Source organism: Musca autumnalis, unplaced genomic scaffold, assembly GCF_047663935.1.
Source record: "Musca autumnalis isolate F117 unplaced genomic scaffold, ASM4766393v1 scaffold_3, whole genome shotgun sequence".
Lineage (NCBI taxonomy): Eukaryota > Metazoa > Arthropoda > Insecta > Diptera > Muscidae > Musca > Musca autumnalis.
Genome location: NW_027411866.1, coordinates 12,796,892 through 12,822,986, shown reverse-complemented (window position 1 = coordinate 12,822,986; position 26,095 = coordinate 12,796,892).

Here is a 26,095-nt window from a genome sequence, read left to right as displayed (position 1 = left end):
TCTATAGAAACAGCCAATTCAGAGAACTTTTTCAGAAAAAGTTCGCTGAATTTACTTTTTCTATAGAAAAAATATAATGAAATGACTTTTTCTTCAGAAAAAATTAGCTGAATTGAGTTTTGCTAGAGAGACTTTTTCTATAGAAAAATTCGTCAAATTGACTTTTGCTATAGAAAAAGTTAGCTGAATTGACGTTTTCTATAGAAAAAGTTCGCTGAATTTACTTTTTCTATAGAAAAAATATAATGAAATGACTTTTTCTTCAGAAAAAATTAGCTGAATTGAGTTTTGCTAGAGAGACTTTTTCTATAGAAAAATTCGTCAAATTGACTTTTTCTATAGAAAAAGTTCGCTGAATTGACTTTTTCTATAACAAAAGTTCGCTGAATTGACATTTTCTATAGAAAAAGTTCGCTGGATTGACTTTTTATATAGAAAAATTTTCTACACCAAAATTAGCTGAATTTAATTTTTATGTAGCAAAAGTTAGTTGACTTTTTCTTCAGAAAAAGTTAGCTGAATTTGACTTTTGCTATAGAGAAAATTTGCTGAATTGAATTTTTCTACAGAAAAAGTTAGCTGAATTGGATTTTTCTACAAAACAAAATCGCTGAATCGATTTTTTTTGCCGAAAAAGTTTGTTGATTTGACTTTTCTCTAAAAAAGTTTGCTGAAAAAAGTTTGTTGATTTGACTTTTCTATAAAAGGGTTTGCTGAATTAACTTTTCTATAGCAGAAAAAGTTCGCTGAATTGATTTTGCTATTGAAAAAATTTGCTGAATTGGATTTTTCTATAGAAAAGATTTGATAAATGGACATTTTCTTTAGAAAAATTTAGCTGAATTGATTATTGCTTGAGAGAAAATAAGCTGAATTGAATTTTTCTACAGAAAAATTCCGCTGAATTGAATTTTCTAGCTGAAGTGAATTTTTCAGTAGCAAAAGTTAGATGAATTGACTTTTTCTAAAGAAAAAGTTTGCTGAATTGATATTTCTATAGAAAAAGTTCGCTAAATTGACATTTTCTGTAGAAAACCTTTGCTGAATTAACTTTTCTATTGCAAAAGTTTGCTGAATTGACATCGTCTATAGAAAATTTTGCTGAATTAACTTTTCCTATACAAAAGGTTCGCTGAATTGATTTTTGCTACAGAAAAAGTTAGCTGAATTGGATTTTTCTACAAAACAAAATCGCTGAATCGATTTTTTTGCCGAAAAAGTTTTTTAATTTGACTTTTCTGTAAAAAAGGTTGTTGAAAAAAGTTTGTTGATTTGACTTTTCTATAAAAGGGTTTGCTGAATTAAATTTTCTACAGAAAAATTCGGCTGAATTGAATTTTCTAGCTGAAGTGAATTTTTCGGTAGCAAAAGTTAGATGAATTGACTTTTTCTAAAGAAAAGTTTGCTGAATTGATTTTTCTATAGAAAAAGTTCGCTAAATTGACATTTTCTGTAGAAACCCTTTGCTGAATTAACTTTTCTATAGCAAAAGTTTGCTGAATTGACTTCGTCAAGTCAGTTGACTTTTTCTATAGAAAAAATTTGATGAATTGACGTTTTCTTCAAAAAAAGTTAGCTGCATTTACTTAGCAAAAGTTAGCTGAATTGACTTTCTCTATAGAAAAAAGTTCGTTGAATTGATTTTTCTATAGAAAAATTTCGCTGAATTTACTTTTTCTATAAAAAAAGTTCGCTGAATTGATTTTTCTATTAAAAAAAATCGCCGAAATATCTTTTACTATAGAAAGATTTCCTCAATTGAATTTTTCTAAGGACTAATTTCTCTGAAATTACTTTCCCTATTTCAATAGAAAAGGTTCTCTGAATTGACTTTTTCTTTCGAAAAAAGTTCTCCGAATTTACGTTTTTTTACAAAAATTTCGATGAGATGACTAGAAGAACTAGCTGAATTGACTTTTTCTAAGGAAAAAGCTAGCTAAATAGAAAATCTCGCTGAATTAAGTGTTTCGATAGAAAAAGTTTGCTGAATTGAATTATTCTATGGAAATCGTTCGTTGAATTGACTTTTTTCGCTGAATTGACTTTTCCATAGAAAAAGTTCCCTGAATTTACCTTTTTCCACAGCAGATGCTTTTTGAATTAAATTTTCTATGGAAAATGTTTGCTGTATTTCCATTTTGGTGTTAAAACTTTCGCTGAATTGATTTTTTTTTAATTTATTTTCAACGTCTTAAACTGTTGTGCCATAATTATAGAACAAACTAAAACGACAGCAATTTACATTTACTTGTTGGCCAAAAGTTAAATGGCTTTCGGTTTAATTTTGAAATTGATAAATCAATATTTGACCCACAAATGTACTTGCAATTGCTTTTGAATTTTAATTGGGTATTTGGGGCATACTCTGGGGCTGTGTTCGTAGATTTGTTCGCATTTGAAATGGAAAATATTTAATTAAAATTATACTTTTGAACAATTTAAAGCATTAATTTTGCGAGGAACACAAACAGGAACTGTACAACATTTGTAGCATATTTTCACTCGTAAATTGTTATTCAATACTGATGCTAAAAATATTCAAACGGGAAGGAAGTCAGGTATTTCGTTTATTTGTGCTTTTAATTTTCTCCCAACAATATTGACAGTTACAAATTGCACTGCTAGCTGCTCGGTGTTGGTGCTACTGTTGGTTAAATATTTACTCAAAGAATTTTTTTCTCTCTCTCTCTTTCATTCCATTGCTGTTCAACATTTTGTAAAGGACATTAACATTCAAGTGGAGAATTTTAAATTTTTTGCCATAAAAAACCATGAGTCAGTCAGTTTTGTGTGAAATATGCAAATTATTTGAAAATAAACTTTTTGTTGTGCCACCGACTCTGACTGGCAGTCAAGGCAACATTTAAATGATAGCCATCATTAGTGTCTAGACCAGTGCCGCTCAACTATTTTTCATAGATAAAACCGAACAAAAGTAAATAATTTTTAACAACTAAAAGGATAACTAGTTGTTGTAATTGTTGTTGTGGCAGTTAAACAGCAATTTCATTCATTTAAATGCCGTTAAAAACCATTTGCCTTGTTAACCTTTCTTTGTGTGGGGAATTTTGTTGGAAATCATTGTCCAAATAATGTTTATTTTGAACCTGAGAGGTTATTTTGAATTTGAACCCTTTGAAATAATTTCGTATCTCAAATTAAACACAAATTTAATATTTATATTGAATATATGAAAATGTTTGTTGAATTAACTTTTACTTTGAATAAAGTTCACTTAATTGATTTTTTTCTACAGAAAGTTTGTTGAATCGGCTTTTTCTATAGAAAAAATTTACTTTTCTATAGAAAAAGTTCTCTCAATTGATTTTTTCTATAAAAAGAGTTGGGTGAATTGACTTTTTCAATAGAAAAAGTTGTTTGAATTGATTTTTGCTATAGAAAGAATTTGCTGAACTGACATTTTCTATACAAAATTGCTGAATAGCCTTTTTCTATAGCAGAAGTTTGCTGAATTGCCTTTTTCTATAAAAAAAAGTTTGCTCAATTGCCTTTTTCTATAGCAAAAGGTTTGCTGAATAAATTTTTCCATAAAGAAAGTTTGCTGGACTTATTTTTCCATAGAAAAAGATAGCTGAATTTACTTTTTCTATAGAAAAAGTTCGCTGAATTGCCTTTTTCAAAAAAAAAGTTTGCTGAATTTACTTTTTCTATAGAAAAAGTTTGCTGAATTTCCTTTTTCTATAGAAATAGTTTGCAGAATTGCCCTTTTCTATAGAAAAACGTGGCTGAAATTATTTTTTCTATAGAAAAACGTGGCTGCATTGCTTTTTTCTATAGAAAAAGTTTGCTGAATTTCCTTTTTCTATAGATATAGTTTGCTGAATTGCCCTTTTCTATAGAAATTCTTTGCTGAATTGCCTCTGTCTATAGAAAAAGCTTGCTGAATTGCCTTTTTTATAGATGAAGTTTGCTGAATTGCATTTTTCTATAGAAAACGTTTGCTGAATTACCATTTTCTTTAAAATAAGTTTGCTGAATTGACTTTTTCAATAGAAAGAGTAAGCTTATTTTGCCTTTTTCTATAGAAAAAATTTGCTGAATTGCCATTTTCTTTAGAAAAAGTTTGCTAAATTAACTTTTCTATAGAAAAAGTTTGCTGAATTTGCCTTTTTCTAGAGAATAGTTTGCTGAATTGCGTTTTCTATAGAAATGGTTTGACGAATTGCATTTTTTATAGTAAAAGTTCGCAGAATTGACTTTTCAAATGAAAAAAATCGCAGAAATGATAGTCACTCAATAGAAAAAAACTCTGAATTGCCTTTTTCTATAGAAAAAATTTGCTGAATTGCCTTTTTCTTTAGAAAAAGTTTGCTAAATTACCTTTTCTATAGAAAAAGTTTGCTGAATTGCCTTTTTTTATAGAAAAATTTTGCTGAATTGACTTTTTCTATAGAAAAAGTTTGCTGAATTTCCTTTTTCTATAGAAATAGTTTGCTGAATTGCCCTTTTCTATAGAAATTCTTTGCTGAATTGCCTCTGTCTATAGAAAAAGTTTGCTGAATTGCCTTTTTTATAGATGAAGTTTGCTGAATTGTATTTTTCTATAGAAAAGTTTGCTGAATCCCTCATTCCATAGAAAAAATTGCTGAACTGGCGTTTTCTAAGCCGAAATTGTTTTTAATAAAGAAATTTTTCTTAAGAAAAGTTTGTTAAATTGCCTATTTCTGTAGAGAAAATTTGCTGAATTGCTGTTTTCTATAGAAACGTTTTCTGAATTAATTTTTTCTATAGCATATTTCGCTAAATTGGCTTTTTACATAGAAAAAAGTTCGCTGAATTGGCTTTTTCCAAAGAAAAAGTTCGCTGAATTTACATTTTCTATAGAAACATTTTGCTGAATTGCCTTTTTCTATAGAAATCATTTGCTGAATTGCATTTCTCTATAGAAATCATTTGCTGAATTGCATTTCTCTAAAGAAAAAAGTTTGCTGAATTGCCTTTTTCTATAGAGGAAGTTTGCTGAAGTGCATTTTTCTATAGATAACGTTTGCTAAATTGCATTTTCATTAAAATAATTTTGCTGAATTGACTTTTTCAATAGATAGAGTTTTCTGAATTGCCTTTTTCTATAGAAAGGTTTGCTGAATTGCCTTTTTCTTTAGAAAAAGTTTGCTTTTTTCTATAGAAATTTTTCTTAAGAAAAGTTTGCTAATTTGCCTATTTCAATAGAGAAAATTTGCTGTTTTATATAGAATCGTTTTCTGAATTGATTTTTTCTATAGAAAATTTCGCTAAATTGGCTTTTGCCATAGAAAAAAGTTCGCTGAATTGAGTTTTTCCGAAGAAAAAGTTCGCTGAATTGTCGTTTTCTAAAAAAATTCGCTGTATTGAATTTTTCTATAGAAAAATGTCGCTGAATTGACTTTTTCTGTAGAAAAATTTCGCTGAATTGACTTTTTCTATAAAAATAGTTGAATTGACTTTTTTTAATAGAAAAAGTACGTTGCATTGACTTTTTCGATAGAAAATTTCGCTGAATTGATTTTTTCTATAGAAAAGGTTCGCTGAATTGACTTTTTCTATAGAAAAATTTCGCTGAATTGACTTTTTCTATAGAAAGGCTTCGCTGAATTGACTTTTTCCATAGAAAAAGTTCGCTGAATTGACTTTTTTCTATAGAAAAATTTCGGTAAATGGAATTTTCCACAGAAGAAGTTTGCTAAATTGAGTTTTTCCATAGAAACATTTTGCTGAATTGACTTTTTATATATAGAAAAAGTTTGTTGCATTGACCTTTTCTATAGAAAAAAGTTGCTGAATTGTCGTTTTCTAAAAAAATCGTTGAATTGACTTATTCTATAGAACAATTTCGCTGAATTGATCTATTCTATAGAAAAAGTTCGCTGAATTGACTTTTTCTATAGAAAAAGTTCGCTGAATTGCCTTTTTTTATAGAAAAAGTTCGCTGAATTGACTTTTTCTATAGAAAAAGTTCGCTGAATTGACTTTTTCTATAAAAAAAGTTCGCTGAATTGACTTCTTCTATAGAAAAAGTTCGCTGAATTGACTTCTTCTATAGAAAAAGTTTGCTGAATTGTCGTTTTCTATAGAAAAAGTTTGCTGAATTTTCTTTTTCCATACAAAAATTATTTGCTGAATTGTCGTTTTCTACAGAAAACAGTTTGCAGAATTACCTTTTTATATATAGAAAAAGTTTGTTGCATTGACTTTTTCTATAGAAAAAGTTTGCCGACTTGAATTTTTCTATAGAAAAGTTTGTGGAATTTCCTTTCTATAAAAAAGGTCAATTGACTTTTTCTATAGAAAAAGATCGCTGATTCGACATTTTATATAGAAAAAGTTCGCTGACTTAAATTTTTCTATAGAAAAAGTTCGCCGACTTGATTTTTTCTATAGAAAAAAAGGCTGAATTGACTTTTTCTATAGAAAAAGTTGGCTGTATTGAAAAGTGTTTGCTGAGTTGTCGTTTTCTACAAAAAAAGTTTGCTGAATTACCTTTTTATATATAGAAAAAGTTTGTTGGATTGACCTTTTCTAAAGAAAAAGTTTGCTGAACAGTCGTTTTTTTAAAAAATATTCGAGGAGTTGACTTTTTCTATTGAAAAATTTCGTTGAATTGACTTTTTCTTTAGAAAAATTTCGCCGAAATAAATTTTTCTATAAAAAAGTTCGCTGAATTGAATTTTTCCATACAAACAGTGTTTGCTGAATTGTCGTTTTCTAAAGAAAAAGTTTGCTGAATTACCTTTTTATGTAGAAAACATTTTGTTGTATTGACTTTTTCTCTAGAAATAATTTACTGATTTGCTTTTTTATAGAAAAAGTTTTCTGAATTGCATTTCCTATAGAAACAGTTTACTGAATTGCATTTTTCATAGAAAAAGTTCTCTAAATTCTTTTCTTTTTCTATAGAAGAAGGTGCTGAATGGGGTTTTTCTATAGAATGCGTTTGCTGTATTGCCTTTTCATAGGGGAAAAATTTGCTGAATTGTCTTTTTCTATAGAAAAAGTTTGCTGAATTGTTTTTTTTCTAGTAAAAGTTCGCTGAAAAGACTTTTTCTATAGAAAAAGTTTGCTGAATTGATTTTTCTATAGAAAAATTTCGCTGAAAAGACTTTTTCTATAGAAAAAGTTCCCTTAATTGACTTTTTCTGTAGAAAAAGTTCGCTGAATTGATATTTTCTATAAAAAGGTTGCTAAATTGTCATTTTCTACAGAAAAAGTTTGCAGAATTACCTTTTTATATAGAAACATTTTTGCTGAATTGACTTTTTCTCTAGAAATAACTCACTGAATTTCTTTTTTATAGCAAAAGTTTGCTGAATTGCTTTTTCTGTAGAACAAGTTAACTGGATTGCATTTTTTCATAGAAAAAGTTTCCTGAATTGCCTTTTGCCATAGAAAAAGTTCGCTGAGTTATTTTCTTTTTCTATAGAAGAGCTTGCTGAATTGCTTTTTTCTATAGAAAATGCTTGCTTAATTACATTACTGTATAAAAAAGTTTGCTGAATTGCATTTTTCCTACATTAAAATTTCGCAGAATTGACTTTTTCAAATGAAAAAATCGTAGAAATTACTATTTATATAGAAAAAATCGCTGAATTGGCTTTTTCTATCGAAAAAGTTCGCTGAATTGAATTTTTGTCTAGGAATAGTTTACTGAATTGCCTTTTCTAAAGAAAAATTTAGCTGTATTGTCGGTTTCTATGGAAGAGAATTATTGAGTGGCCATTTTCTATTTATTTTATTTTTTTATTTATTTATTTCAAATATTTATTATAATAAAAAATTACAATAAAATTATATAAAAAATAGCACTAGCATCTAAGGCTATCGGCTAAATGGCCATTTTCTATAGAAATAGTTAGCTGAATTGTCTTTTTCCATAGAAGAAGTTTGCTGAGTTGCCTTTGTCTATAGAAAAAGCTTGCCAAATTGACTTTTTATAGAAAACTTTAGCTGAGAATACTTTTTCTAAGACAGAGTTCGGAGAATGCACTATTTAATAGTACAAGTTTTTTGAATTGACTTTTGCTATAGGAAAAGTTTGCTGAATAGCCTTTTTCTATATAAAAAGGTAGCTGAATAGTCTGTTTCTGTGGAAAAAATTTGCTGTATAGCATTTTTCTATTGAAAAAGTTTGCTGAATTGCTTTTCTCTATAAAATGTTTGCTGAATTGCCTTTTTCTATAGAAAAAGTTTTCTAAATTGCCTTTTTCTATAGAAACAATTTGCTGAATTGCCTTTTTCTATAGAAAACGTTTGCTAAATTGCATTTTGCTATAAAAATGTTTGCTGAATTGCCTTTTTCTACAGAAGAAGTTTGCTGAATTAACTTTTTCCGTAGAAAACGATCGCTGAATTGAATTTTTCTTTTAACAAAAATTGCTGAATTGGTTTTTTATAGAAAAAATCTCGGTATTCCATTTTTTTCTATAGAAAAATTCGCTGAGTTTGATTTTTCTTTAGAAAACCTTTGCTAAATTTATTATTGCTATAAAAAAATGCGCTGAATGTAATTTTGGCTGAAATTATTTTTGTAAAAAAAAATTTAGCTGTATTCTATACAAAAGTTCGATGAATTGACATTGTCTTTACAAAAAAATTCATTGATTTGACTTTTTCACTTTTTTATTATATTACAGTTTTGAATTTTTAATATTTAATATTTTTTGAAGTTAACTTAAAACGTTTTTAGTAAATAAGTTTTCAACTTGTGTGGTTCTCCCATTCGTGTATCATAATAAAAAATCCTCTTCTATAACATCATCATTTCCTAGTTTTGCATATTAAGTGGTTTGGTTGCATGCTGAGAGAGTTTGTGGTTTTATGGCCTTTAGTTTCAAAAGTAATTCATTTGCCACCACCAACCACCATATCCATGCTATTCACTTTGCCAAAACGAATAAATTAAGTGTAACTATAATATTTCTGGGAAAAGTTACATTAATTTATTACAAGCTAGATAAGGTATCCTGGGCTTAGTTTCATGGAAAATTAAGTGGAGATATTGAGTTCTTGGAATAGTCAACTATAGACTAAAAAAAGCCAATGATGATACTACATGCATGGAAAAATAATTGAAATTCAGTTCACAATTTATGATTTCCTTGGAATTCTTTGATTTGGTTTTTTATTAGAAATCAATTACTGTGAGATTTTTTGAGCGCTTTGGTAACAAAAATGACTTAATAATCCTTAAGAACATTTTACACAGACATTTCTCCACTTCTTCTTGTAAGGGCACATACAATAATTTTACGTTTAAGTGGGTGGTCGTATGCGTAACAAAAATGCCCCAAATAAATGTTATAACACACATACGCCCTCAGCTAACAATTAAAATTAGTTATACGCCACAATGTCCTTTAGCTTTATTTATTCAATTTTCTCACAATTCTATCTCTCCTTTTAAAGCATTCAACATAAATCTCTATTACACCCTGCTCAATAGCTATCACAAATTTTCATAAATCTACACAAAACCCTCCGTCAACGAACTTTCTCAGAAAAAAATTCCTTGAACAAATTGTCTTAGTTAAGAATTTCTTGTGAGAATCTTTTCAAAAACTTTTTCTTGTTCACAATTTTCACCATACACCAGATAATTCCCAAGTTTGTGCATATCAACTGATTTGCTAAAGCTTTTGGTAAAATGGGATTTAACCCAAAAAGAGAAGAATTTTCTTTCAGCACCATTTTCTTGTTGCAGTTTTGGTTCAATATTCACCCTTAGGGCTCAACACATTTAAACGTTAGTTTAGCTGCAAAAAGACGCAATAACAAATTTTGAGTTATGCCAATTTTTCTAAGGCAAAAGGAAAACTCTGGGAAAACTCGTACATATCCCAGGGACCCTGTGAATGGTGGAAAAAGGGATTGAATATGCATATGACTTTGATTGCAAACATACATACATACGTATGTATATGCATACACATGCACATGTGTACGTGCTACGTGTATACTTCATAATTTGTGTGCTATGAACATACTTTAGTGATGTGTGAGTTTCTGTGTTCAAAGGGGTGTGGAGTCCTTAGTAGAGCTGTAAGCGTTGTTGTCAAACATGTTCTTAAACAACTCAAATATATTACATGCAAGAATGACTTTCAAATAACCGCATGAATGGGTAGAAGCATATGAAGTGATGGCAAGCGTTTCAGTTAGGAAGAGTTACAGCAAGAAAAAATGTGATTTAATATTTAATTAACTATTTCCTTTTTGACTTTAGCCTTCTTCTAGAAACAAGTCCCCTTTGGAGAATTTCTAATCGAAAGAATTTCTCTATGATGGCTCTAGTTAATATAGCCGTCCCCTGTGGATGCCTTCTATAATAAAGAAGTTCCGTGTGGATTCCTTCCATTCTTTAGAAGTCCCCAACAGAGTCCCTATAACATATAGAAGTCTCCTATGGCCTATGGGGGCCCCTCTATTCTGTCGAAGTCTACTATGGAGACCTTCTATTAAATAGAAGTCTCCTATGGGGACTTTCTATACTATAGAAGTCTCCTATGGAGACTTTCTATACTATAGAAGTCTCCTATGGAGACTTTCTATACTATAGAAGTCTCCTATGGAGACTTTCTATTCTATAGAAGTCTCCTATGGAGACTTTCTATTCTATAGAAGTCTCCTATAGAGACCTTTCAATCCAATAGACATTCTATTTTATAGAAGTCTCCTATGGAGACCTTCTATGGAAGTCTCCTATGGAGACCTTCTATTCTATGAAAGTCTCCTATGGAAACTTTCTATACCATAGAAGTCTCCTATGGAAACTTTCTATACCATAGAAGTCTCCTATGGAGACTTTCTATTCTATAGAAGTCTCATATGGGGACCTTTCTATTCAGTCTCCTATGGAGTCCTTCTATTCTATAGAAGTCTCCTATGGAGACTTTCTATTCTAAAGAAGTCTGCTATAAAAACCTTCTATTCTATAGAAGTCTCCTATGGAGACCTTCTGTTCTATGGAAGTCTCCTATGGAAACTTTCTATACCATAGAAGTCTCCTATGGGGACCTTTCTATTCAGTCTCCTCTGGAGACCTTATATTCTATAGAAGTCTCCTATGGAGACCTTCCAGTCTATAGAAGTCTCCAATGGAGACCTTCTATTCTATATATGTCTCCTTTGCAGACCTACTGTTCTATAGAAGTATCCTATGGATACCTTCTATTCAATAGAAGTCTCCTATGGAGACCTTCTATTCTATAGAAGTCGCCTATGGAGACGTTCTATTATAAAGAAGTCTCCTATGGAGACCATCTATTCTTTAGAAGTCTCCTATGGAGACGTTCTATTATATAGATGTCTCCTATGGAGACCTTCTATTCAGTAGAAGTCTCCTATGGAGACCTTCTATTCTATAGTCTCCTATGGAGGCCTTATATTCTATAGAAGTCTCCTATGGAGACCTATTCTATAGAAGCCTCCTATAGAGACCTTCTACTCAATAGAAGCCCCCTATGGAGACTTTCTATGCAATAAAAGACTTTCAAGTCAATAGAAGTCTCCTGTGGAAACATTCTATTTTATAGAAGTCTTCTATTCAATAGAAGTCTCCTATGGAGATCTTCTATTCTATAGAAGTCTCCTATGGAGATCTTCTATTCTATAGAAGTCTCCTATGGAGATCTTCTATTCTATAGAAGTCTCCTATGGAGATCTTCTATTCTATAGAAGTCTCCTATGGAGATCTTCTATTCTATAGAAGTCCCCTATGGAGATCTTCTATTCTGTAGAAGTCTCCTATGGAGATCTTCTATTCTATAGAAGTCTCCTATGGAGATCTTCTATTCTATAGAAGTCTCCTATAGAGACCTTCTCTTCAATAGAAGTCTCCTATAGAGACCTTCTCTTCAATAGAAGTCTCCTATGGAGACCTTCTATTCTATAGAAGTCTAATATGGAGACTTTCTATGCAATAAAAATGTCCTATGGTGACTTTCTATAGAAGTCTTCTGTAGAAACCTTCCGATCTATAGAAGTCTTCTATGGAGACTTTCTATTTTATAGAAGACTCCTATGGGAATCTTCTATTCTATAGAAGTCTCCTATGGAGACCGGGTTTTATATAGAAGTCTTATATGGAGACCTTATATTTTATAGAAGCCTCCTATAGAGACCTTCTATTCAATAGAAGTCCCCTATGGAAACTTTCTATTCAATAGAAGTCTCCTATGGAGACTTTCTTGTCAATAGAAGTCCCCTATGGAGACTTTCTATGCAATAAAAGTCTCCTATGGAGACTTTCTATAGAAGTCTCCCGTAGAAACCGTCCATTCTATAGAAGTCTTCTATGGAGACCTTATATTCTATAGAAGTCTCCTATAGAGACCTTCTTGTCAATAGAAGTCCCCTATGCAGACTTTCTATTCAATAGAAGTCTCCTATGGAGACTTTCTTGTCGATAGAAGTCCCCTATGGAGACTTTCTATGCAATAAAAGTCTCCTATGGAGACTTTCTATAGAAGTCTCCCGTAGAAACCGTCCATTCTATAGAAGTCTTCTATGGAGACCTTCTATTCTATAGAAGTCTCCTATAGAGACCTTCTTGTCAATAGAAGTCCCCTATGGAAACTTTCTTTTCAATAGAAGTCTCCTATGGAGACTTTCTTGTCAATAGAAGTCCCTTATGGATCTTTCTATGCAATAAAAGTCTCCTATGGAGACTTTCTATAGAAGTCTCCCGTAGAAACCTTCCATTCTACAGAAGTCTCCTATGGAGACCTTCTATCCTATAGAAGTCTCCTATAGAGACCTTCTATTCAATAGAAGTCCCCTATGGAGACTTTCTATTCAATAGAAGTCTCCTATGGAGACTTTCTTGTCAATAGAAGTCCCCTATGGAGACTTTCTATGCAATAAAAGTCTCCTATGGAGACTTTATATAGAAGTCTCCTGTAGAAACCTTCCATTTTAAAGAAGTCTCCTATGGAGACTTTCTATTCTATAGAAGACTCCTATGGGAATCTTCTATTCTATAGAAGTCTCCTATGGAGACCTTCTATTCTATAGAAGTCTCCTATGGAGACCTTCTATTCTATAGAAGTCTCCTATGGAGACCTTCTATTTAATAGAAGTCTCCTATGGAGACCTTCTATTTAATAGAAGTCTCCCATAGAGACTTTCTATTCTATATAAGTCTCCTATAGAGACCTTCTACTCAATAGAAGTCCCCTATGGAGACTTTCTATGCAATAAAAGTCTCCTATGGAGACTTTCTATAGAAGTCTCCTGTAGAAACCTTCCATTTTAAAGAAGTCTCCTATGGAGACTTTCTATTCTATAGAAGACTCCTATGGGAATCTTCTATTCTATAGAAGTCTCCTATGGAGACCTTCTATTCTATAGAAGACTCCTATGGGAATCTTCTATTCTATAGAAGTCTCCTATAGAGACCTGGTTTTATATAGAAGTCTTCTATGGAGACCTTCTATTCTATTGAAGTCATCTATGAAGACGTCCTATTCTATAGAAGTCTCCTATGGAGACCTTATTTTCTGTAGAAGACTCCTATGGATACCTTCCGTTCTATAGAAGTTTCCTATTCTCCTATTCAATAGAAATCTCCCAGGGAAACCTTCTATTCTATAGAAGTCTCCTATGGAGACCTTCTATTCAATACGAGTCGTCTATGTATACATTCTATTCTATATAAGTATCTTATGGAGACCTTCTATTCTATAGAAGTCTTCTGTGGAGACCTTCTATTCTATAGAAGTCTACTATGGAGACCTTCTATTCTTACGAAGTCTCCTATGGAGGCCCTCTATTCTATAGAAGTCTGCTATGGAGACCTTCTATTCTATAGAAGTCTGCTATGGAGACCATCTATTCTATAGAAGTTTCCTATTCAGGTCAGTCTTTCTATACTACAGAAGGCTCCTGTGGAGACATTTTATTCTATAGAAATCTCCTTCGGATATCTTCTATTCTATAGTAGCCTTCTTTGGATATGTTCTATTCTATAGAAATCTCCTCTGAAATCTCCTTTAGAGGCTTTCTATTCTATAGAAGTATCCTGTGGAGACTTTATTTCTATAGAAATCTCTTGTGGAGACTTTCTATTCTATAGAAGTCTCCTGTGGAGGCCTTCTTTTCTATTCTTAGGAGACTTTTATTCGGTAGAATCTCCGATGGAGACTTTCTATTCTATAGATGTCTCCTATGAAGGTTTTTTATTCTATAAGACTTTAATGGAGATTTACATTATTTCATTGATAATGCCCTAGACCCGACTTGCCATACCTCTTTCTGCTACTTGCTCCGCCCTGTACTCTGTTTGTAAACACCTCTGTTAAACTGTTTGAAGTAAAATTGCCAAAAAAGTTCTCCACGAATTCGTTTATCTTCTTCTGGTTCTTCTGGTACAAAAAGCCAAAAGCTTAATAGAAAATATTTGTACACTTTACTTCCCTAAACTACACATGTTAAAAGGAACAGCAAGAAGCAAACATTTTTGTTAGTAACGAATGGTAGAAAATGCGATTATGTTTTATAACTACGTAACATAAATGCGATGGGTATTTTTCTTAAAAGCGTTATGACAGCAGCCAAAATAGGCAAATGGTTGGTTTTGGAAGTTGGGAAAGGAGGTCAAAATGTAAAGGAGGATAAGTCGAATTTGTTCATGAACGGTAGGCTATTATTGGGGCACACTAAAATAATGAAAATCTAGGAAAATTCGTTAAGAAAACTCCTCAGAATTGTAGGACACATTGCTTGCGCTTAAATTTTACAAGACGTCTTGGTTGTGCCCAAAAGCTAAGGGAAGCTCCATTTATTCGCTAAAAAAAATAAAAATTAAAACGACCTACCTTCCTGGTCGGCTTTGGCCACTCCCAAAACTATCACAAAAGACGAAATTTGTTTGCCCCAATAAGACATAAGAAAATTCACGTTTTTTCGTTATTGATTGCTAACAAAATTTTTTAATTTTCAGGTTTGCTGTTTACTAGTATAGAAGTCCTGCAAAGGAGACTTTTTTGATATTAAAGGGTTCCATTTAGAGTTTTCTTAGGTAGACTTATAGAATATATAAGGACTTTAGAGCCTTTAGAGGATTTCTACACAGCTTTTAGGAGCAAACATGGAGGTCAGGAAGTGTAGTTACCTTCAAAGATGTGTAGCAGCAATCAAGGAGGCCATAGAAGTATAGTTTTTAGATTTCCAGATTTCTAGGCGTCCTCTATGGAGGTTGCTTCTTGGTTGCTGCTACAAATCGACGCTAAACTTCCTGATCTACATGTTTGCAAACAAATCCTCATTTATTTGCCATTTTCCAAATAGTTAAGTCATTTTGCATAGCAACACAACTTCTTCATTCATACGTTTGGAAAATATTCCCTTTATTGCAAAAAGAAAATCCTATCAATGTTGCGTTTGGCTCTCCAAGGCAAAAACCCTTCATTACTGATTAGTTATTGCTGTTGTTGGCCTTTAATACAACAACAATGCCTAAGTGATGTTTCTAAAGCACACACAAAGCTTTTACCATTGTTGATCTGTCCTCGGGACATTTCTTTAGGACATTTTGTGCCAAATGGCTTTTTAACGGTGAGTGCTTTTGACTTCTTCGTTTTATTGATTATCTGCCCTCCTCTTTCTATTGATTTCTGTATGGGATTTTAAAGAGTTTTTTTATTGACTTTTGACATGTTGACTTCTCCTTTTTTATGACTCGAATAGAAGAGTTTTGTGTTGTTTCGATTGCATTAGTGCAGGGGAATTTAAGATTCAAGCAGTTGTCGTTGAAGTACATGATTCGAGAAAAAAATATCGTGAGCAGTTGTCAAATATCATTTAGAAGCATTTTACAGTGTCGCCATAGTTTTGTTGCTTTAAGTACACACGACACGTGTGGGAAAGGGAAGGGTGCTAGACACCAGGAATGATAAGACGGTCGCAATAACGTTTGACAATAGATGTCATACCCGTTCTAATTATACAAGAGTATGGAAGCCTATGATTAACGGCATTAGTCCTACGTCTTGGTGTTCTTCAAGGCTTAAATGACAATATCCTTAAGGACCAGTTAGGATTTTCTTGAAATTTCCATCCATTTTAGTCGTCTAAAATTTATGACAATAAATTAGAAGGAAAACTAAAGTGGGACAAAAAAATTGAGCTGCCAATGACCTGCTTCAACTTCAGGTACAGTCCCAAGCAGGTAGTGACATCAACAGGTAGAGACTCCAACAGGTAGAGACTTAAACTCTCTCTAACTCCGAAAAAGAGTTCTCAGAATGGCAGCTTGAAGGAAACTTGCACAATGCTTCCCAAATGCGACGAAGAGGATTAGATCCTCCCGTCTCACACCCCCCTCAAAATGCATGACCGTTGATGTCAAATGTTACTTTGAAATCAAGGCACACATTCTCCAAGCTATAGCTAACTAGGTTGCAGTTCTCACTAGCAAATTGTAGAATAATTTTCCGATCCCAGTCTATGTCAAAGCACAGTTCACCCTCGCATAACGCTAAGCTCTCTTGTCGATTTGTGTCTACTGACAATTGCAAGATCAGACCGTCATTATTAGAACTAGGTCTAACTTGATTGTCCATATGTTAGCTGAGTGTCTGGGAGCTGTGGCAGTTATGCTAAACACTCTCCTAAGGATTTGTCAGGTGTTCATTCAACGATTTGTTCCCATTTACCACATTTCCTACCTGTGTTGTTGTTGTTGTTGTTTATGTAGCGGTATAGGTTTGAAGCTGAGTTGATTTGGTTTGGTTGGTTGACTTTTGGTTTCGCGTCAATCCGTACAAAGAACTCGGTGCCGTGGAATTGTTGCTGCCTATGTAGAGTGGTTTGGAGGAAATCTTACAGATATTAGCAGATAGACCGTCAGCCTTAGCCGAGAAAGCTTAGGCTTTGACATCCTTACTCAGAGAGGGCTTCTTCAAGAGGTTACAGGGAATAAGGTCATCTGGGTTGCCTCCGGTTAAAAATTGTGTAAGTAGAAGTCGCCTCTAAGACAGGATGCCCTAGACAGAGAAAGTTGACGATCTGGCATTTAGATTCTTAGAAGACTGCTTAGATACCAAGATACAATATATGAAAAAGGTTGGTGTTTGGTAAACAGATTCTTTGAAACTGTAAATGCGTCTGGGAATTTCCTAACCTCTGCTTTTGTTTCCGATAAATATTTTTGTTGCATCTAGAAGTCAGTTGAAGTTAAGAGAAGAAGCGATTAGTTTCTGAGTAGGCCGCTGTCGGTTTTTCTAATGACTTTTATTCGTGATATACCATTCGCGTTCTAGTCCTATAAGAGGATGGAAGCGAAAGGCAGGCATGCGTCTTAATGTTCTTCAAGATTGAGATGAAAACATTATTCAAGGACTGATAGGATTTTCTTGAAATTATCATCAATTTTGACACTTTGACATACTCCAAGCTGAACAGATGGACTACCCATGACCTGTTTCAACTACAGGTAGAGACTTTAGAGGTAGCTACTCTAAGTGGTAGTACCTCTAACAGGTAGAGACTTTAACAGTGCTTCCTAAATATGGCGAAAAGGAATAAATCATATTGCTTGATATACCCAAAACCTTATGCCCTTTTATGTCAAATGACACACCAGGCCTACATTCTCCAAGCTGTAACTTGCTAGATTCTTACCAGCGAATTCTAGAAGCTCTTACAGTGCTCCCAAAATGTATATATGTCCCGGATTCTATTCCGTTACAAAGAACAGTTTGCCCACGACATGACATAAAATACTCCTTCCCGGCCCTTAGTGGCTACTGACAATTTTGATGGTCAGACCTCCTTCATTCAAACATTCTTCAACTACAGTCAGAGACTCTAACAAGAATGTTGTGTAGAATCAGAAAAAAAGTCTTTTGCTCAACAGAGTTTTTATAAACTCTTCAGTGTACTTCGCGTACGAAATGGATTGGATCATTCTGCTTTACATCCCCAAAAAACCCATGGCCTTTGATGCTAAATGACAATTTGAAGTCGAGGTCCACATTCTTCAAGCTATAGCTAAATAGATTCGCAGTTCTCACTAGGAAATTTTAGAAACTTCTACAGTGCTCCTGAAATTTCTAGATATCCCGGATTCTATTCTATCAAAGCACGGTTTGCCCTCACTGAAACCAAACCTTCAGGCAGTTGGGATATGTTAACAGTTTCAATACTAGGTCAACATTCTCTGAACTAGGACTAACTAGATTGCCCATATGCAGGCTGGGTGTCTGGGAGCTGTGGCAGTTATGCTAAAAATACTCTCCAAGGAGGTAAATGCCTTTGACAAGATTAACCGGGGTTCATTCAAGAATTTGCCTCCCATTTGTTACATTGCCTACCTGTGTAGCAAGGCTTGGAGGCCATCTTACGGCTAGACGATATTGAGTGTTCATTCCGTGCTAAAGCATAGTTCGGTCACACACAACATTAAATACACCTGGCCCTTGTGATTGCTCATTCTGTGTCAAAAAACAGTTTGGCATCACATAATACCAAATACTCGTGAACATTAGTGTCTGCTGACAATTGGATGGCAAGGCATCCATTCCTCGAACTAGGACTAACTTAATTGGTATTTTCTGTCTAGTTATTGAGGCTCTGTTTTTGAAGTTTCTCCCATATGTTTAGTGGTGGCAGTCATGCTGAAAAAATCTTCCACAAGAAAGTATATCTACAGACACCATCGCTATCCCTTGACAAGACTGCCCGCGGTTACTTGAACTGTTTACCTCTCATTTGCCGCCTTTTCTATCTGCGTAGCGTAGTTATATTATTATTATTATTATTTATTAATAGATATGAATTCAAAATTATTGTACATGTTACAAATTACATTAAAAAATATCTATGATATATTTGGCTAGCAAAATGCTGTAAGCCTTTTTATAAACATGTGATAAATTAGTGTACTTAATATACAATAGGTTGTGATTGATTTTTAAACATTAAATTCATTTAATATTAATTTTCTGTATTTAATAGAATTTTCGAGATATTTATACAAAGATTCAAAATTCGAGCCATTTAAAATCCTACAAACTTCGTTCAATGAAAGATTTACTTTATTAAAACAAGCGATCCTATATTCTCTGTATATAGGACAAACACCAATGAAATGTAACGTATTTTCCAATTCGTTCATATTGCACATAGTACAGATGCCATCTGCATCGTTTCTGAAGCTCCGTGCATTTAGATCTAGCAAACCCCCTCGAGCTTTAATTATTAAACTAGTCGCACGAGTGGAAAGTTCAGCTGTTTTTATAGGCGTTACATCATAACTCAGTTGACCATATAAATCGTGATGTTGAGAGTTTGAAGCGGCTAGATAAAAGTTTTGGCGTTCTACGGTAAACAGTTTTTGTATTATTTCTTTAGAATAATAACAAATAGGGACAGTGTCATCCGGGGGATTGAACTGAATGGAAGAGCAAATACTGGACCAATCTCCTGCCCAGCCGATATTTAGATTAAGAATTTCCTCCGCTAATATTCGTGGTAACCTTTGATTGTTAAGACGTAGAACTTTGCTTACATAGTCAAAATGTAGTTTTAAAGAGCTTCCAAACAATGTATTCCAGCCAGTCTCAATATGGAGCATATATGTGGGTGTGTTTTCAGGTAAAAATAAAATTCTTTTTATAAAGTAGCGAAACAATTTTTCAACGTCGTCGTATTTTCTATAGCCCCATACTTGCGCAGCATATATGTAGCATTATAGATTTAGAACAAGCATCAAATATTTTTAGTTTGTTATTACGAGTAATGTTTTTGTTGGCAATATATTTAGACCATGTTGAGTTTATGGCAATTTTGGACACTGAAAGTTTGTTTTTTAAATGTCGACTAAAAGATAAATTGTAGGTTATATCTACTCCGAGATATTTATAAGAATTGACAATCTCAATTTCATCATCACCGAAATACCAGTTTAAATGTCTAGAAATCCTTGTACCTTTTCGAAATACAATTATTTTCGACTTCGTAAGATTGACAGTAAGACTCCACATTAGACAGTATTCGCGAAATACATTGATCATCTCTTGTAAGCCATGTGGCGTGTTCGAAAGTATGACAATGTCATCAGCATATAACAAAATTTTGATATTTGAATTTGCAACATTAACACCTCCTGGAAGGATATTCGGTAGATCATTCAAATACAATGAAAATAATAATGGGCTGAGAATGCAACCTTGCCTTACGCCAGATTGTACTGGGAAACTAGAGGAGAATTTATTGCGATCCCAAATCTTACTTTCTGCCGTCTTGTACATACCATTTAAAATTCTTACAATTTTAGAAGACAATCCCATGTTCGATAATTTATAGAACAAACTGTTTCTCGGAATAAAATCAAATGCCGATGAAAAATCTACAAAGAATGCATATGTATGTTTGTTTTTGTGATTGTTAAGTGTGACAACATTGGTTAGATTAAAGATGTTATCAACCGTAGAGTAATTTTTTCTAAAACCAGCTTGATATTCGTTTAATATGTTGTTTCTACTAACCCAGTTTGTCAAACGATTAAGTAAAATGTTGCAGAAGATCTTACATATCGTGTTTATTAAGGACAAGCCTCTGTAATTAGTGACATTGCTAGGGTCTCCTTTTTTAAATAAGGGTATGAGTACAGAAGTTTTGAAAGACATTGGAATTTCTTCACGAAGGAAGATTTTATTAAACATCATTAATATGAAATTATGACAATTACTTGGCGCATATTTAAAAAACTCATATGGCACTCCGTCTTCACCCGGAGATTTATGTGATTTGAGCTTTCTTAAAACATAGTTTAGTTCACATATTTCAAAAGGCGAATCCAAGATTGAGTCTGTCCAGTAGGGGATACACCAACTAATTCTTCGGGAGCTCTCGTTTTCCAACAGTAGCGGTCCAAAATATTGCAGAAAATCGTCCACACTTAGCCCGCATCTAGCTTCTCCGGTATTAATTTTTAATGATTTTGAGAGATCCCACCAATCTTTACTACAGGAAACTGAATCTAGCTTTTTCAGATTATTGTTAAAGTATTCCAACTTTTTTTGCCTACATACTTTTAGAAAATTAGACCTGGAACTGTAGTATTGTATTTTATTTGCTGGACTGTGATTTTTCTTATATTTTTTTAAATATCTGCGCATAGATGATCTAAGACGGAAGCATTGCCAGTCGAACCATTTTTGTTTTGGTTCAAAGAATTTCTTTGTAGGCATTTTTACATTTGCCAATTTTATTTTTTCCATTATAGTATTGACTAAGTCATCAACAGATGTGTTATATGTAAATGTTTCATTAGAAAAAAGAGAGCAAAGGTTTTGTTTATATTGATCGCAAAACTTGTTTTTCCAATAAATTCTTTGTAAGGAATTTTGTGGTTGTAGTTTGGAGGACATCTTACCGCTAATAGCAAATTGGGCATCAGCCTTGACTCAGAAAGCTAAGTGTTTGGCATCCTGACTCAGATTGGGCTACTTCAAGACCGTGACATGGGATTGCCATCGGTTTAGCAATGTTGCATCTAAAAGCCGTATCTAAGACAGAACGTCCAACCTTAAGGCAGCAGATGAAGAAACTTGAGGGTTTGGTATCCAAGGTACGTGGTTTATTGAAACCGTAGCAAGATATGAGGGAGATTTTGATACCCAGAATTGGATACTTTCATTGTTTTCGTTGACTATTTTGATATTTTGAAGCCAAGGTACCCCGCTACGTATACAACATTGTAAATGTCTGCCATCCGTAACCTATTTTAATATCGTTGACCACAATTTAAATCTTGTTTGGCGGACTTCCTACCTGCTTAAAAGGCGTGGAGAGTAATGAGGAAGTTTTGTTTTCATATGATTCCACAGTCTGTGGCATGGGATAAGGAAAATTTGGCTGCCTTCGGTTCAATAATCTTACAGGAAGAAGCCGCATATAAGACAGAACGCCCAACTGTAGGGCAGTAGATTCAAAGAAGGTTTTTTGGACACCATATTAGGATGTGAGGGAAAGTTTGTTACCCAGAATTCACTACCGTCTGAGTTTTGTTAAGTGGCTTCAGCTGAACATGTTTCATTACCTCAATAATTTTTTGTTGTCGAGGACTCCTTTGATAGTCAGGGCTAGTTTCTGAGTAGGGAAAAGTTCGACACTGTCAATGAATGCCAACCGTAGAATATCTGAATATCATTGCGGGCAACATACCTCTTGTATGCCGCGACTACTACCTAGTTAAAAAGCTGGAAGGACAATAGGGAAGTTTAGGTAGGTAGAAGCCGCTGTAGGGACAAAATGCTCAACCGCATGCGAAGACCAGGGTGGGCGTCATGCTTGGTTGTGAAAGCTGAAGGTTTGGCATCCTGGCTCAGAGAAAGCGAAAGGGAGAGAAAACTTCATCAAGTCCTGGCATGGAGTAAGACCAATATGGTTGACATCGGTTCGACAGTCTTACAGGAAGACAGAACGATAACTCTAGGGTATAGGTAGGAAGTTGAAGGTTTTATATACTGATTCAAAGAAGGCTTCGTTGAAATCACACTAGAATGAATTGTTTGCGGGGCTTCCTATCTATTTAAAGGCTTGAAGTGCATTGAGGAAGTTTTGGTAGAGATAAAATGCACAACCGCATGCGAAGACCAGCGTGGGAAGTCAGCCTTGGTTGAAAAAGCTGAGGTTTTGGCATCCTGACTCAGAGAGAGAGATATGACTTCTTCAAGGCCTGGCATTGTATAATGTCAATTTGGTTTCGGTCGGTTTAACAATCTTACAGGTAGACTGAACGGCCAATTTTAGGGCAGCAGGCGGAGGAAGTTTAAGGTTTGGTATACTGATTTAAAAAAGGCTTCTTGGAAACCATTGGAGGATGTGATGATGTGTGTAACCCAGAATTTCCTCTTCGTTAAGTGAATAGTTTTTGTTACCCCAAGAAGTTTTTAGATGTCGAGGCCCCCGTTTCATAGTCGGGATTAGTTTCTGAGTAGCGAAAAATTCGACAATATCTGAATATCATTGATCACAATTTACATCTTGTGTGCCGGATTTCCTAATTGGTTAGTGGCTTGGAGGACAGTTAGGCTGTTTGTTTTCAAGCTATTACACAGGTAGAAACCGTCATTGAGCCAAAACATTCAACCATGTGTCTCGAATTGCAGTTGAGGGCTTGGTATCCAGATTCTGAGAAGGTTTTTTTTGAAGATTTCCATCCATGTCTAGGATAAATGAGCACAATTTCTACCTTGTTGGTCGGACACCCTAGAAGGCTTAGTGGACTTTGAAGCTGTTTAAAAAGATTTGGTGGACTATAAGGTAGCCGCCGTATAGGATAAACGATCAACCACATTTCTTTGAGATGCAGACCGAATAAGAGAAGAGGGTTTAACATTTGGAGAGGGTTTCTTGCCTTACCTCGGGAGTGAAACTCTTCTTGAATTTGAGCAAGTTGAGGGGGGCACATTGCACTCTTCTCCCACCCAAACAAACACTTACCGCACCCTCAAATAAACTTGCCCCACCCCCAACAAAAATATTGCACCCAAAAAAAATTTTACACCCTCCCCCCAAATTTTCACTCACCAGTAAATCGGAGCTCTGCTCGTATGTTCCTGGATTCTTACCTGTTTAACAGGCTTGAAGGGTGGATAGGTAGATTTTTTAAGAAATTCCACAGGCATACCGTTAGAAACTGCCATGGAGCCAAAACACTCAACCACGTGTCTCGAATTGCAGTTAAGGGTTTCGGTACCCAGTTTGTGTGTTTGAGGCTTTTAGAAACCGTTGTATGGGTTGGTAACCTGAATGACCAACCATCTACGCTTTCGAATATATTCTGTTACATCAAAAAGTTATTCGAGGTCGAGGTAGGTCAGTATCGGTTTTGTAATGACTTCCATCATTAGAATATCTGAATATCATTAACCAGAACTTGTCAGACTTCCTATCTGTTTAAAAGTCTTGCGTTTGAGCAGCCTTTCTGGTAGAAACCGCCGTAGAGCCAAAACGTTCAACCGCATGTCTTGAATTTCAGTTGAAGGTTTTAATATTCAGATTCTGAGAGGTTTTTTTGAAGACCGTGGTAGGAAGTTCCTTGAATTTCCTATACTTTTGTTCTGCTGAATAATTTTGGTTACCTCAAGAAGTTGTTAAAAGTAGGTCAGTGTCGGTTTTTATAAATTACCATAGAATATCTGGGATCAATGACCACAACCTGTACTTTGTTTGTCAGACTGCCTACCTGTTTAAAAGACTTTATGGGTTCTGAGGAAGTTTTGTTCCCATTCGATTGCACAATCTTGCTGGCACAAGCCGCAGCCAAAACTCTCAACCACGTGTCTAAAAAATCTTTTTGGAGAGAGGTTTGATTTCCTGAAAGCAAACATTTACCTAATGTGTCCTTACCTTAAGTAGGTCAGAGTTGATTTTTTTAAATGACTTTCCACCTGTTTAGAGCCAGAACGGTGAAACACATTTCTTTGAATTGTAGACCGAACAATAGAAGGGTTCAACATGAGGAGAGGACTTCCTCAAAAACGTGGTGGGTGGTTATGATGTTTTGGGTCACCTCGTTACCAAAGCCTTGAATGATCACCGGTCTTTGAGGTAGGAGAGAAAATATAACACAAGTTTGTAGTAGGTGATTTATTTAGGCGAAAAGAGCTGATGACTTTACCCTGTGTTGGTGAGATGCTTGCTTACAGCTGGCGAGTAGAACGACAAGTATGTCAGTTCAGGTGAAGATATGACTCCGCATGCAAAAAACAAGTTTGTGCAAACTAACATGGGTACGTATGATTAACGACAATACTTATACGTCAACTCGTTGGTTCACTTAGAATTTCATAAGAGCTGAGGAATATTTTCTTTTAATATTTTGTATAGGCTCGTCTTGAACCCGCCTATAAAAACCCCTTCAGCTTGTCTACCTCGTTTTAGAAACTACCGTCATTTCTTCTATAAAGTATTTTTTATAGTCTGTGAAAAAATGGTATGTGGATATAAAACCAATTTCTTTTTTATTTCATAGGAAATAAGGCATACTTTTAGGGAGGCTTTACCGCGTTTCGTGTTATCCTTCAATTCACCACATCATTACGAAATTGAAAAAGTGCTATTACATTTTAATTTTATTGTTAACGGAAACACAACACGTAGTCATATCTCAAGAGAGATAACAGATGGGCTTTATCCTCGAAATAAATTCACAAAAGTGAATAAACATAATTCGCCAAAAGCGGGAACAACATTTCTTTTGCAAAACCACAAACAACAATACAAAATAGGCTCTATTGAAGTGAAAGAAGGAAACACATTATTGTTAACAAAAATATTTAAATCTGTTGGAGGGAAATTCATTCATTGTTGGCGAAAAACAGTATTTATTCATAAACAGCTGTTACTTGAAGATAAATACAAGGTATTTCTTTTATTACGGCTGTCCTTGGAGGCAGGTGCAGGAAAAGCAACAATAAGAAATAATTATTTCTCTTCTTTGACAAAAAAAAGAACAAAAATTTCTCACATTATTCTCTGCCGTTGAAATGGAAATTTAAAATATCTACCACCTTAGCCGCCGCTACAATATAACTTACACAAAAGGAAAGCATACTTTCAAGGGATTACAAGGATTTTTGCCAACTACATTGTTATGCCAATGATGTATGCATATTTATTTTTCAGTTTCAGTTAAGAATTTGTAATGTTATATCATTATCACTTGTATTTTACAAGCATTTTTATTACATACACACATGTACCCCACACCCCCAGTTTCTTACCTTAACTTATTTAATCATTTTAGCACTTACGCACTTAGCAACACACGCCCCTTGATTGTCTGGAAAAATGAAATCCACTCAAGTACACCAAAAAAAGCCACACACCCTCAAACCGAAATTCTAAAAATAAATACATAAACTTGAAAGAAATTCGTTTCATTTCACTTCCTGCAATAAACTAAATAATGTATGTATCAGCATGGCATGTGTGTGATGCATACTTTTAGGAGATCATTGTTTTTCTTTGGGTTGTAGAATTTGAAATACTCAGAGATATGTTAGCAGTGTTTTTGTTTGCAAGTAAATAAAAACACAAGTATGTTAAGGCTATGGTAGGGACTGTATTACAACCCCTGGGCATAAGCTTT